The 15313-nt window shown below is 33.3% G+C and overlaps 1 protein-coding gene and 1 long non-coding RNA gene across 4 annotated transcripts in view; one reads left to right on the top strand and one right to left on the bottom strand.

The window, feature by feature from the left end:
* Nucleotides 1-15313, top strand: part of Syt4 (Synaptotagmin 4) — a 163412-nt gene that overhangs the window by 49612 nt on the left and 98487 nt on the right. The gene's annotated exons all lie outside the window — the stretch shown is intronic.
* On the bottom strand, nucleotides 982-6535 carry LOC141451158 (uncharacterized). Its single transcript, XR_012456560.1, has 3 exons — nucleotides 6410-6535; nucleotides 4201-4357; nucleotides 982-1291 (listed from the first exon to the last, which is right to left on the bottom strand). It is a non-coding gene; the product is annotated as an uncharacterized lncRNA (long non-coding RNA).

Raw genomic sequence — 15313 nt, 5'->3', positions numbered from 1 at the left:
TCACTTTGATATATGATTTTCCCATGTATTTAATGATCATGATCGTTAATAATCATTTTAGTGTGTCACTTACATTGTATAAAAAGTATTTACTTAATTGTGAATGTTCTTTCTAAAAAAAGGAAGAGCAGTAATGATCCTTAATTTTACCAGTTTAATTAAGTACATATTTTCCAACATTGAATACGCTTTTTTAAAATTATTTCTAAAGTAAATGGTAAAAACGTGGCCGTAAAATTTTATAGACTTACAAAATGGTAGACCTAGCGGTTTATATGTAATTAAGAGTGAATTGTAGTAATGTTAATTAAGTTTGCATCAATGTAAAGTAGTTGAATGTATTTTGTGTTAAAGTGTGCTGGGATTTAGAGAGGATTAGAAGCTTGGTGGTTCATACCACAACACTCTTCTCTATAGGATGTAGCTGAAGGGTAGACTACAGATCCAAATTGGTAACTGGTCTGTTACTTGTACACTGCCACCACGAGCTGGGCCAGCAGAGGCATGAGGTTATTAGAGACTAGCTCACACCAAGTTCCTTTTACGATTTCGCTGTATAATTATGTAAAGCAACAATTATCAGCTTTATTTACTCACACAGTCAGCTTCTCCTTTTTAGTTAATACTTTCATGTTTCTTTTTATACTTGTATACAAAAAAAGAATAATCGTTTTATACTGTAATGCCCAACTTGGCTACATCAAGTCTGTACTTCTTATACCTTGCCCACTTACTCTCAAATCTCCACAACTTCAAAAGCGAACCATTTCTGACTTCATTGATTGAGAGCATAATCAGTCTAGAAAGTCTACAAAAGTTAGCCAGCGAATAGCTGACCATGTAGCTGTAATTTTCCTAATAATTTTTTTGTATTAGGACCATTTGATTTTTCCAAACTTAGGTGTGACATAGACATATACTTAAGAAAAATGTTGTATAATATTGTGAGTCTGGGGCAGAAGATAAACAATTGAAAAATCCATAGTTATTACTTATTAGCTGAATTAATTAGATTGGAATTGAAAAAAAAGGTCTCAGCTACAAAAATTGAAATATTAAAAATCAAACACATGTTTAATCAAAATGATGAAAGGATTGTATAATATAGAACATACATAGTACATAGTGGTAAAATAAATATTTAAAGAATTATAAATTGAATATATTCTTTAAAAATCAGCATAAATCGTTTATTTTTGTTTACAATCTAAAGTTCCATGCAATTATTTAATTCACCAGGTTATAAAAGTCTGTGACCACCATCCAAATCTTGGTAATGAACAAGCTCCTTCTATAACAAAGATTAAAATTACAAAGAACAAATTAAATGGTGTCAAATAAAATTAAAAAAGGATACATATAGTAATTAAAATAAGCACTGCTTTATCTAAATATTTTGAGAAGCTGAATTTCTAAGCGGTTTCAGCAGGCAGGTTTCAGTTATTGAGAAACGTTTTAATATGTTTTGTAACAAATAGAAGATGTAATTAAAATTAAAGTTATAAATAACCCAGCGGAAATAAGCAATTTACTAGAGATAACTTTAGCAGTTAAACCAATGTAACAGGCAATACACTTTCCCAACAATTTAGATAACTTAATTTCGAAGTACACTTCTGAATGTCAATTGTAATGCATCAATGTGTAATTGCGCGGTTTAAATCAAGTGGTAAGTGCTTTAATTAATATATCTCAAAGCAATTGTAGTTAGCTTAGAGAGTATTGAGATCTGGTTATCTGGTTTGATAAGGGAGGAGAATTCGAAAATGGAAGAAGACTGAAAGGCTCACTAAATAATAGTTACATCGTATTCATAAATCTGAGCCCAAAACCTTAAGTGCAATCCCCATTGGCAACATTAATGGGATAAACACTTTCAGTTTTAAGAAAATTCTTAAATGAACATTTCTGTAAGAATTGGGAGGAAGAGAAGGTTTGAACATTGAATGATGTTACTCGCCAAATTCACAAATTTGAAGTTATTGTACCAGCGTTTTCTCTGTGTATTATTTCAGAACTATTAAGTTATTATTATGAAAAACAGACATTTTTCATTAATATTTAAGGTATTGAGTAAATTGTTTGATTACTTATAATTTTATTGCAGTAATGATCTCACGAGATCATGAAAGACGACGAAGTAATAACGAAGTACTTAACACAAGTCAACGACGTCTGCCCCTCAAACTTCAAAAGTTTTTGCGCTCCTGGATTAAACAGACTCTGGTTACTAAGAACCATTTAAGTATTTTGATAACTGCGATTACTTTGTCGAGCAGTATTTAATTAAATTTTGCCGTGAATTGGGACTTTTTTCTTTCGTTTTTTAATAGACACTTTCTAGTAAGCTCTACAAAAATTTAAGCGGCTCTTCCAACTTTGAAGCTGGTGAAATCTGTTAAAAAAACACATACTGTTGTTAATCAAAGTTTCATTTAAGTGGACTGACAACGTCATTGCCAGCACAATATAAAAAGGGAATCAATAAGTGAAAGTTCAAATTTAGGGAAAATTGGAGTTGCCAAATAAAATTTAGTAATTCTTCTCGCACAAATTTTAGGTATCAAGAAAATTTCATTGCGTGAACTTTGGTTGAAAGAGAAAGATTTTTTGTTTTTGTTACAAAAAGAGAGGAAAATAAGCAGAAAAAACAGAAATATCTCACTAAAATTTTAACAACACCACCCACCAGTCGGCGCAAGACGAGGGTCACGTAAATATTATACCACGTGGTTTCTCATCTCAAGATATCGAATGAACTAGATCCGTTGACAACATTGCATCCGAAGCAATGGAAATGGAAAAGAGGGACCAGTTCTCTAGCTCTGTATGCATGCATGACATCGACTCAATATCTTCTTTCATTATTGGTATCGTGTATCTGCAGACAATTCAACGTCTTGTCTATATATACTTGGATATATATAAAATGTAGTTCATATACCAAGCACGGATTGAGCCATCGAGTTCTTACAAATATATCACATGTATTTGCCACATATGGACTGATCAAAACACTTTCATGATGTAACTTTCCAAGACACTTTTCCTAAAAAGGTCACATTGGTGATATGAAATCTAATCAACTGTTTTCCATTGAGGTTAAGAATTTGATATGAAACAAGAAGTGCTATAACCTCTCATCTAGCTAGTAGTTGCCATACATATTCAAGCACTATTGAAATGATCATATTTCTAGATTCGATACTATCGAATATAGGTTGAATCCGCAAACGTGAAAAAAAAGAAAAAAAGAGAGTTCATAACTACAAATAACTATAACCAGAAAATGGCTATCACTTTACTGTTATTTAAAAATGGAAATTTTATAACCAATTTTCAATATTTCTCAATCAAAAACCACTTTGATGAATGACAATAGGAATTTCTTTGTAAACTTCCTCGATTTTAAAGCTAAGTGGATAATGCAGGTTAAACTGTCGTCCCCAAATAAAACATTAAATTAATTATTCTCCTCTTGTTTTTGTTAAAAATAATTGAATAAAAGGTGAATTAAATTCTATTTGTAAACAAAGAAGTTTTCATTAATCACCTTTACCGGATTAAATTCGTTTAAAAAAGAGCGTGGGGCTTTTGCTTCGGTAAGGAAAACTCAAGATCAGTTTTATGATGAACTTTTAGTGAAAACGACGGAGAGAATTTGGAAATGATAAAGCGAAATGGCAAGTTAAGTTATTCAAGAGTCAGTACAGGATCTAACAGCCATAACATCTCTGCTGTCTGAAGTAACTAACTTAGTGCTTCACTGGCTTCGTCCCCTTCATAACAACACATGTATTCCGGGTACGAACATCCACCCTTTATTCATCATGTCTTGATTCCCCATTATACAAAAGGATCCTAGCAGATAAACACAATAGAATAAGAGCAGGTCGGGTGTTTCCTCATATTTCTTTGCAAGCACGTACATGTAAATAGTCTTCTCCTTCAGTGATATATTTGAGTTTTATACACAAGCCAACTAAAGCTTATATCATATTTTACCAGCTCTCATTTTCATATCAACTCATAAACATGTAATTATATTTGTTATAAAATTAAGAAAGTTACTTAACTACTTGACAATTATACTGTATAAAACGTACAATGTTTACTAGAAATACAGGTTAATAAATTTAGTCCAATGACTAATTTGTTTTCTAAATAAAAGTTTTATACAATTATAGTTCTGTTCCTTACTCAATCCAGGGTCGAGGGATAGAAATACTGGTGTAGCTACTCTGTCAATATTCTGGATATTAAACGAACAATGTTTGATTGGGTTGACTTCTATGATTGGCTTCGTAGATTTATTTACAAAATCAATTTTCATTCGCCATAATTTTCCACGTTGAGGCTAGAACATATTTTAACCATAGAGCTATCGAAGAATAATAGATTAATTGTATGTTTACATTTCTAACAGATGTTTGCTTTTTTTATTTGTTCAGTTTACCTTACCCTTCATTTTCTTAAATTCAAACTTTCACTTTAAGACTATTTCAATTAAAAATGAAAGCTATTCAAAAACCTAGTCATGGATTCAGTTAATTCGTAATCTATTTCTCCTTATGAAGAGGCAGGTGAGACGGTGGATGATAGTGAACCAGGCTATTATAGGCCAGCTTCTAAGATCGAAGGCATCATAAATTTTAATAGAGCTTTCAAAAGATGGTAGACTTTAAAAATTTGTTGCTGGCCTATCTGTGTTTTACCAAAGGAGGAATCGGTCTAGTTACTTTTTCAGGAATTTGGAAGTACAATTTGTACACTAATGTCCTGCAGAGGTTGTTTTGATGTGTACATTTCTTGGATTTAACGAACCTAAAGCGGACATGATTTTTTTTGTAATATTTTTATGAAAGCTAAAGCTAATGACAGCTGGTCTTCCAGCAATTCTTCTTACATCTGATATTCTCAGGAGTTTTTGTCCTCCTACTAAGACTTTTTTGAAATTTTGGAATTTGCAGTCTTATTTAGAAGACTTGTTTTATTCTTAGAAGTTCTTGTTTTAAGAAGCCAAAAAAATAAAAAATAGGTTTTCAATTTTATCTATATTAGTGTAATATTCCTTTTGTACAGACCCTGAAGAAGGTAGTAAACATTACCGAAACGTTGGTATAAAGCAAAAAAGTTTATAAAGCACCTCGATATTCCCCAAAAATCATCTATCAACAACGCTCGCAAAAAACCAAAACCATCATTTTAATTTAGTGTAATACTTTAAATTGGCAAGCAACTAAAAGTTTATCTTGTGAAAGAAATGAACTTAGAGTGTAGATGGACTAAGGGGCCTGTAAGAGTTCCAGAGTAAAAGAAGAAATAGACTTAACAAAAACTATACTCTAGGAATTCCCACTGGAATAGATTACAACCGGCTGCTGAAATGAAGTGGAAGGTGGATGGTTAAAAAAAGAGTTGTAAGAAGGGAGCAGGAAAAACAAGCCCTTGGAAAGCAAGTTACACCAGTAGATCAAATTTAGGTAGAGTTAACTAGAGAGATACGTGTACAGACTCAAAAAGAAAATAAGGAAAACTTATTTCGTCTGGAACACCTTTGAGCTGAGGTAACCAGAAGCTTCAGTAAAAACAAAAAAATCTATATTATTGAGTGTATGATTTTTGTCTTTATCTGTTGGATAATTCTGTTTGGTGATGAATAAAGAATCACTTAAATGAGCTCTTACTTGTATTTCTTTGTTTATGCAACATTCAATTGGAATTAATAAAGTTTTAAAGAAATGAGAAAAATGGAGTTTAGGTTTTAGTGTCCAGTCTATTCTTAAAGCTTAAGTTCAAAATACTTTACGAAGTAGTTACTAATCCTCATCACTTCGATTGGAGTAGAGATATGCAAAAATTAAATCAATTACATTCCAATTGAATTAAAGCCAAAACGTGGTTTGAACCATTAGTTGAAAAGACATAATAGTGAATAATTAAATCAACTTGGTTCACGATTTAAATTCAGAGATTAAAATGGTTAAAATTTAATAACTGCTTCAGTAAAAAATAAAAAAATCTTCATGAATGAATTCTTTTTTGGTGACTTTAGAAGCAATTTCTTGTACACAAGATTAGACTCATTTTACCTGGAATATTATGTTTAATTCAGGAGAAGAAAATTCATGATTATTAAGTAAATAATAAAAAATGGTAAAATTATTTTGAACGTTCTAGTTTACGCTAGAAAAAGTTTAAATGGTGCCCGAATCTTAAAGCACATCTAGCGAAGGAAATTAAAAATAAGAATAACAAAAAAAATACCAAAAGAATTCTTTAAAGAAAGTTCTTTAAAAAGATCTTCGCTTCTATTTAATAAAGGTTTAATTAAAGCTTATTACGTTTGTTTTTACAGAATGCACATTTAGAAAAACAGGAAAGCTAATTAAACGTACGATGTACCTACATACGAGTTAGTTTCTTGTTCTTTCAGATTAGAATTCTAAAAATGGTGTTTTTTAATTTTTATTTTCCAATTTCAAGTTCAATGATCTGATCCAGCTGTTAGAAGGTACCAGATTCTGGAGCAGAGTTTATTTGTTAAATAAATCTATTAAAAATCTGTAACAGAAAAACTTTACAAAAGCTAGTATTTTATCAGTATGATGTAGATTTCAGTGCTGCCCAAATATTGTTTTTTCCTAACACAAACATAAATGTATAGTATAGCTACATATATGTATAACCAATTTGCCACAGAAGATTTTTTAGGAAAGTTATTGATTTTGCTGATTCAATAGGCTAAATCCGGCATTCTTCATATGAATTTGATTTGGAAAGTCTTTGAAAAAAGATGTCTGTATCTAGTGGTAGGAGTTCTAGTAGAGGACAGGAAAAGTTAGGCAATAGTCAAAAAGATGGACTGCCACACGATTGAGCGATGGCCTAAGAACTACTTACTGTAATCGCTCTCGGTAGAAGAAGAAAGATACGAGGTGTGGCTATTAAATAACGAGACTGATGCTGCTACAGAAGAACTATGCCAGCGCCAAATCCTAACCACCGACATCTGTGCAGCGTAAAGCCTTCTCTTTTGATTGCAGCGTCTCACGTGTTTGTAGAGAAATCTGTCTGACCGGAACCGTCGTTTGTGTAAGAGGTGTTAGTATCGTTTTGCCGAAAACATGATACTACACATGTAGTAGAGCAACAAATTGTCGTGAAATTTCACATGATACTTGATAAAACCGCTACTGAAACTTACCTTTTATTAAAAGAAGTTTATGGCGATGAATGTTTTTAACGTGCGCGAGTTTTTGACTGGTTCAAGCGTTTCCAAGATGGTCGAGAAGACGTCGGAGATGATGACCGCCCAGGTCGCCCTTCCACGTCAAAAACGGATGAAAATATTGATTATAATTAATCAAAATTATTACCGTGAGGTGCTTGCTCAACTCCGTGAAAGAGTAAGGAAAAAACGACCCAATTTGTGGAAGAACAAGTCATGGGTTCTCCATCAAGACAACGCGCCGGCTCACACTGCATTGTCTGTCAAGACGTTTCTAGCCAAGTACAACAACGCAGTTTTAGGCCATCCGACTTATTCGCCATGACCTGGCCCCATGTGACTTCCCCAAAGACAAATCTGCAATAAAAGGAACACGATTTCAGTCCGTTTAAGCTGCGAAAGAAAAAGCGGCACTCGTCATGCAGGAGCTGACAGAAAAAGACTTCCAGCGCTGTTTCGAACAATGGTAAATTCGCAGGGAGCGTTGTAGGGATAGGGGAGGGGTGTATATTGAAGGTGATAATAACTAAATACGTATAAATTTAAAATAAAATGTTTTACAGCAATAGTCTCGTTATTTAGTAGCCACACCTCGTATACTAAGACCTGATCAATTCCTACCCAAAAGATATGATGGCACCTTGGATCTAAGAAAATAAAGATATTTGATCAGGAAGTCTTCAAAACGATTATTCTCCGCTTCTGATATATCTAATTCTCACATTGTGCACACAGGTCTCGAAAAGAATCTTGATTGTTACGATTTGGGAAACACAAAACTCTAGTTCTTCTGAGTCATTCAAATCAGGAAACTGAGTCTTGGATTCTGAATAAATGATTGGGGGCGTTAGTGTGCTTAATTAAGAACTGTGTAAAATAATGATTTCTAACAAGCATTACAATTACATTTACTATTTGTGTAATTTATCTTCACGGAAGTGAGACCTGAAATCCTTACAAAAACGAACTCCAAACATTTAGCAGCACTTGTAATGGATTTCTGGGCAGAAAAGTCCTTTGCTTGGAAAAGCAAGAAGGAACACTGCAATTATTGTGCTTATGATTGTGAAAGGGGATACCACTTCTAGAAATACAATTGTACATTCATCTGGTGGTATCATCTTTGCTAGTAATATTAAACGAATGATGATCTAAAAGCAAAATGGAGACGTTTGATCCATAAAATAAAGGAAAGTTGTGAAAAAATAACATCAAACATTATCTGATACCATTCTCACAATTTGCACTTTTTAGAGCCTGCAAACGACGTAAATATCTGCAAATATTTGGGTAAAATGAATGCATAGGCTAACTTTAGCTCATCACTAACTCAGCAAATTCATGCACATAAAACTTACATGCCACCTAAAAATAAATACAAATGAAGGAATCGAAAATAGATCTCCGAGTTTTAAAAGAACTTAGGCTCATTTTAGAAACATATTCTCTCCATATACTTATAAAATAGGATTCAAGTATCTACTTGTATATATCCAAAGCACACATCGTTAAACAGATAACAAGATTCACTAATAATGCTAACAAAAAAGAACACTAATGTTAGTATAATGATACAAACTTGCGTTTCAAAAGGAAATATGAACGTTGCGAATATTGTTACGTAGTGCTGTTACAACAAAGGGTGGATTCCTATTAAATGTTGACGTAATTAAATCCTCTGTTAGTTGTCATTAGCGTTGACTAAATTGTTAACAAATGAGAATAACAGCTCATCTCGTCCAGGAAATAAGGTTGATTGTATTTTGCCAGAGGAATATCCTGTTAACTAGCAAATGAGAATGATTATTCCAGCTGACGTATTCGAACCGTCTGGTTTTAACTGAGGAATATTATAGTTCCTGAATTAAAACTAATGTTTTTTTTTACGGAAAACTAATTGATTTGTTGATTAAATTTAATTATTTCATTGTATTGTAATGTGGAAAAATGTGTTTGCTCTTTGTTTCCTTTGTAATTTTTTTATACATAAAAAAAGGTCCGCTTAGTGCTGCTGGCCGCTCAAATTTTTTCAGCTGGCCGGAAAACAGGCCATTTGGCGTGTTAGCTTATTTGTCTGTACTTAATATTTCTATTTTTAATAGCCTTTTACATCTTTCTTACCAGAAATAAGACAGTATTGTCTGGAACAAGAGATCACTATTTAGTGCTTTAAATAAATACGAAGGAAAAGTAAAAATTAAAATCCTTAAAATCAGAGTCTCAAAGATTCGGACGTGTTTTAAGAATTAATAAACGAAAACAAATCCTAAAAAAGTGCCCTTAAATCTACAAACGACTTACCCACACTTCAGGACATTCAGATTATTAAGGAATTACGTTGGCAGTTTATAAGAGCACCTGTTAACGAAAGTTAACGAACTCACTGAAGGATTCTAAAATATCATCAGCATATATGTACAATTCTTTCACTTTATAGGCTTCACTCCGCAATATAACCACTTAAAAGATCATCCTGTTCGGCTTTTTCTTATCATCGCCATATCTATCTACAATCCATTTATTTCTATTAATAAACATTTAAGAAGAATACGAAATATGGCATGAATGACAGTCCAAAAGATTGTGCTTTATTTAAAAACTTTTTTGTTCGTTTTGTAAAGTATCCAATAAATAAGTGCATGTTACTTCAAAATTTTCTGTCGCAATGGAAGGTGCAAAAGTATAATAACTAATAAATGTTTTTGCTTATACTGTATTTACTACCAAACAATCGCTATTGTTTTATAAAGTGAGACTGTTTTTGGATAGAGAAGAAAAACATTTGTAAACTTTTATGAAGAAATGGACAGAATTATTATTGCTATTCTGAGATAGATATAAAAAAAAAAGCGTTATTGTGAAAAATTGCTACTCTTTTTTCAGTGAGGAATAATAACAGAGAATAGTGGGTATTCTCAACGGGAATGAACATGTTCTCTCCAATAGGATATGAATTGGTTAGATCCCTGAAGGCTATCATATTCCATATATAGGCAGACTCTGTCTTGTCCCACATAAAAGTATCAACTTCTTACTTCATATAAATACAAAAAAAAAAAAAAAAATCTACACCTCCTTAAAATATATTCCTAAGTTGATATTTCATCCTAAAGTTTCCACACATAAACATTGCTTGAGCGCATGAGCTACTTTACTGCAGTTTCAGTACTTACTGTTACAATTCGATAATTCATAATCTTTACCATCATTCAGCATCCAAGTTAGAAATGGCAGCTTAAAATTTTATAGGGCTTGCAAGAAAGGAATCAAAAAATAATTGATTTATTGTCAAGAAAACGATTTTAGGTTAATAGAAATTTTTTCAACCACTGTTTGAATGGCGTTGTTATTGTTGTTGTTATTGTCAACAACCACCTTTCTGAATGTTCAAAGTAACCAATCCGTTTTCCGGCTCTCTAACATGTTGAAATAGCGTTCTATTTTATTAGCAGTGCTTAGCTTGGCGAGCCTATCAAAATATTCTTTTTTGTCGCCCAGAATAAAAGGTTCAATTTGCTTTAGGATTTAAGAGATGACCATGTTTTGAAGTCCATCATTTTTAAAATTCTTTTCTTTCCTTTATTTGTTCTCTATTCATTTTACCCAATTCGAACTTTGCTTTATTCCTCTTTACGTACTTTCTCAGGCTTGAGGCCACAGGTTCTCTTTTATTGGCTGTTTTGTTGGAAGCGCTTTAATCGCCGAAGCATCTTAGCCCACATATCTTGTCAGATTACGAGCTGCCCGAGGCAAGCAAAGTTGCAAACTTTGTTTTTTTGCTGCAAAAAGGTGTGATAAAATGTTTACCTTCGAGAAGTTGAATAGCGTCTATCTGAGCAGTAAAGATGACACTAGAATATCCTTTCAACTGGTCTTGAAATATTGTTAATGTACCGATTAGCACTGAAACTCCTTTAGATAAAGTTAAGATGTGACGAAAACCCAACGCATGTGTGTCATCTCATCCCACAGCATCTGCTGTAACTCTGCTATCACTCAAAACAATGCCTTTCATCCTGTTATCTCCTACTTCCACAGTCAACCTTTAAACAACAAAAACAGGACTCTTCGCTAATGATAATCTGATGTCATTACATTACCCATTGAGGCCTTCTTTTTTTCTGGCACCAACATGGCCTGGCTGCCTCATGACATCATGACAATGGTTGTCTACTGCACGTCTGGTAAGAGTGAAAAGCCAGATGATGTTATGGTAAAATGTTTTTTACCAATTTTAATGGAGTTTTGTTCTACAAAATTCTTTAACTTTTGCATTTTCTGGCCCATTTGAAATAATTTACTCTTCGGTTAGTGTAAATAAACTGAAAGAAGAAAGCTGGTAACTTTTCTTTTTCTGAGTGATGCAATGTTTTCGGCAAGTAGTTTAGATACTGTAAAATACTGATAAGATGTCACGTTAGAATACTCGCCAGCTGAATTTAACCGTATATTCCAGCAGTCCAGCAATCTGTACTTCCTTCTAAATAGGTCACCAAAGAAAGGATTTAAAATGAAATTAATTAAGTTTTTATTTTCCAGGTATGAAGCTGTAATACAACTACTTTTGAAAAGTTTACTCTTTTCAAGGTAAGATTATTGAATTATTCATACCATACGAGAAATTTTTTTTTTTTATTTATCAATATCTTTTATAATCTTTTTAGGAACATTATAGTTAGTTGCTCGCTTAATGCAACTATGGCTAGAAGTAAAATCTAGTTTTTGAGAAAAAGTAAATTAAACATTGCTGACAATTCCTTGTAAATCAAATTCATTAGTAACTGTAATATTGTAGACCTGCAACAGCCAAGTATTTTATGAGTGACATCATAAGTTTTATAATTCACAATTCAAATTTAAGATACCTTCCTCAGAATGTTACATTTACTTCATATTTAGTCTCTACAGACCGTGATTCAATTAGCACACGATAAAAGTAGAAATCTGGACGAACTGAAGCAAATTCAGTGATCTCCCCTTGTATTTTACCTTCTATTTCCCAAATGAGGGCTACCCTTTATGTTTATTTTAGCCCTGGCCATAAAAATTGGTAACAGAAGCAGAAAAAGTAGAAATCTATTCGAAATGGAAGCCAATTCGGTGTTTTTCCCTTGTATTTTACCTTCTATTTCCCAAATGAAGGCTACCCTTTACGTTTATTTTAGCCCTGGCCATAAAAATTGGTAACAGAGGCAGAAAAAGTAGAAATCTAGACGATCTGGAAGCTAATTCGGTGTTTTTTCCCTTGTATTTTACCTTCTATTTCCCAAATGAAGGCTACCCTTTATGTTTATTTTAACCATGGCCGTAAAAATTGGTAACAGAGGCAGAAAAAGTAGAAATCTAGACGATCTGGAAGCTAATTCGGTGTTTTTCCCTTGTATTTTACCTTCTATTTCCCAAATGAAGGCTACCCTTTATGTTTATTTTAACCCTGGCCATAAAAATTGGATACAGAGGCAGTAAAAGTAGAAATCTAGACGACCTGGAAGCTAATTCGGTGTTTTTCCCTTGTATTTTACCATCTATTTCCCAAATGAAGGCTACCCTTTATGTTTATTTTAACCCTGGCCGTAAAAATTGGTAACAGAGGCAGAAAAAGTAGAAATCTAGACGATCTGGAAGCTAATTCGGTGTTTTTCCCTTGTATTTTACCTTCTATTTCCCAAATGAGGGCTACCCTTTATGTTTATTTTAGCCCTGGCCATAAAAATTGGTAACAGAGGCAGAAAAAGTAGAAATCTAGACGATCTGGAAGCTAATTCGGTGTTTTTCCCTTGTATTTTACCTTCTATTTCCCAAATGAAGTCTACCCTTTATGTTTATTTTAACCCTGGCCATAAAAATTGGATACAGAGGCAGTAAAAGTAGAAATCTAGACGATCTGGAAGCTAATTCGGTGTTTTTCCCTTGTATTTTACCTTCTATTTCCCAAATGAGGGCTACCCTTTATGTTTATTTTAGCCCTGGCCATAAAAATTGGTAACAGAGGCAGAAAAAGTAGAAATCTAGACGATCTGGAAGCTAATTCGGTGTTTTTCCCTTGTATTTTACCTTCTATTTCCCAAATGAAGTCTACCCTTTATGTTTATTTTAACCCTGGCCATAAAAATTGGATACAGAGGCAGTAAAAGTAGAAATCTAGACGATCTGGAAGCTAATTCGGTGTTTTTCCCTTGTATTTTACCATCTATTTCCCAAATGAAGGCTACCCTTTATGTTTATTTTAACCCTGGCCGTAAAAATTGGTAACAGAGGCAGAAAAAGTAGAAATCTATTCGAAATGGGTGCCAATTAGGTGTTTTTCTCTTGAATTTTACCTTTCTTTTGTGAAATGTACGAAAACGAGTCAGGTGCTACATACAAGAATTACGCGCGTTTCATCACATTTACAAACTCGATTTGATAGGTATGATTCATAGCGTCACAACCCACAATGCTCTTTTTAACCTTTTCGCAATTGTAATTTGGTTTACAATTACGTGACACTGAGAGTGGCAGAGATCTATTTCTTCTAATTATAGACTACTATTTTCTAGGCTTTATCTTTTTATCCCTGTATACGTTCAGAGAAGGCAGAGTAAGTTCAGTGAATTGTACGGTAGATAGACGTAGAAGAAGAAGTGGAAGGTCTCTTATGGAATTATTGATGGAGAAGAAATGAACGAAAGAGCTTGAAAACTTCAGCTAGTATTTAGCTTTTCAGCTTTAGTATTTGATAAAGTTCGAAGACGCCTGGTTATCAGTGTAATATGGGGATGAATACTCTATTTGGCAGATTTCAATGTTTCTTACCATATTTACTTGAAGATCTTTAAGAGTTTTTGAACATTTACTACTTGTCCAGTTTTAAATAAGTAATAAGGTTATTTAAAATTATGTATTTTAATTAATTTAAACTAATCTGAATTGTGCTAACGTTTAGTAATGATAGAATGGATGTTGTCTTAGTCTAGTAATTGAAATTCCTAGATACTGTGATGCCTAGGTATAGTGTATCATGTTTGGAAGAGCTAGAGAAGTTTAACCAATTACAAGTTGTTTCTTCCCCTGCGTTCTCGCGGAATTAATGACTTCCTCCGGATATAAGCAATGAATGTGCTCTAAAAGCGTAATTGAATTTCTCCTCAATCGTGTTTTGCTGGAAATTAAAACTGTCCGGTAGGACAGTTGTATAAGGGTTGACCATCAAAAACTGCACGAAAAAGCGTAACGTTGAAAAACACCCAACTTTGACAATTTTTTTCTCTTTTTCTATAAAAGATAAAATTCCCAAATTTTCTTTAAATCTTACTCCAAACCCTCCTTCATAACTGTAATTTTTTTGCAACCACCCAGATCTAATAGGTTTCGAGAAAAAAGTTGCCGAAAATGAGCAAAAACCGCTTTTCAAAAAATGTTCTTGTTCTTGTTCTTCTTCTTCTTGTTGTTCTTGTTGTTCTTGTTGTTCTTGTTGTTACCTTTTTTGTAAACAACGTAGCGCCTAAACGCGTGAACCGATTTTCATGAATGAGGTGTCATTCGATTGGGAATTTTATGTAGATGTGCCTTTTGGGGGTCTCGGCCCTGTGCATCGAATGGGAGAGGAGTTAGCCCCCTTTATGTAAGGCCCCCTCCAAAATTATTATTATTACTAATTACTCTGTAAATCGTGGCCCGATTTTGATAAAATTTGGTAGGATGATAGGGTTAGGGCTCCCCTACCTAACAATAAAGCGACGATCTGCTCTTACACTTGTTAAGGGGAAGTATAGCAATCGTTTCAAATTATCGACACGTGAACCGATTTTCATGAATGAAGTGTCATTCGAATCGAAATTTTGTACAGATTTGTACTTTAAAAGTCTCGACGCTATGCCTCATAAGGAGGGGAGTTCGCCCCACCCAAATAAGTCCCTTTCTAAAACTATTATTACCAATATTTCTACAAAGCTTAGTCCGATTTTGATAAAATTTAGCACGAAGAAGTGATTAAAGCTCCTCTACGTGGCTGTGAAGTGCCATCATGCTCTTACACCTACTAAGAGGAAGTACTGCAATCGTTAAAATTATCAATGAGTGAACCGATTTACATCAATGAAT

The sequence above is a fragment of the Rhodnius prolixus genome, unplaced genomic scaffold (assembly GCF_049639745.1).
Source record: "Rhodnius prolixus isolate KJV_2025 unplaced genomic scaffold, Rpr scaffold_8, whole genome shotgun sequence".
NCBI lineage: Eukaryota > Metazoa > Arthropoda > Insecta > Hemiptera > Reduviidae > Rhodnius > Rhodnius prolixus.
The sequence above is the reverse complement of the archived record's forward strand: the minus strand, read 5'-3'. Positions and strand labels throughout refer to the sequence as shown.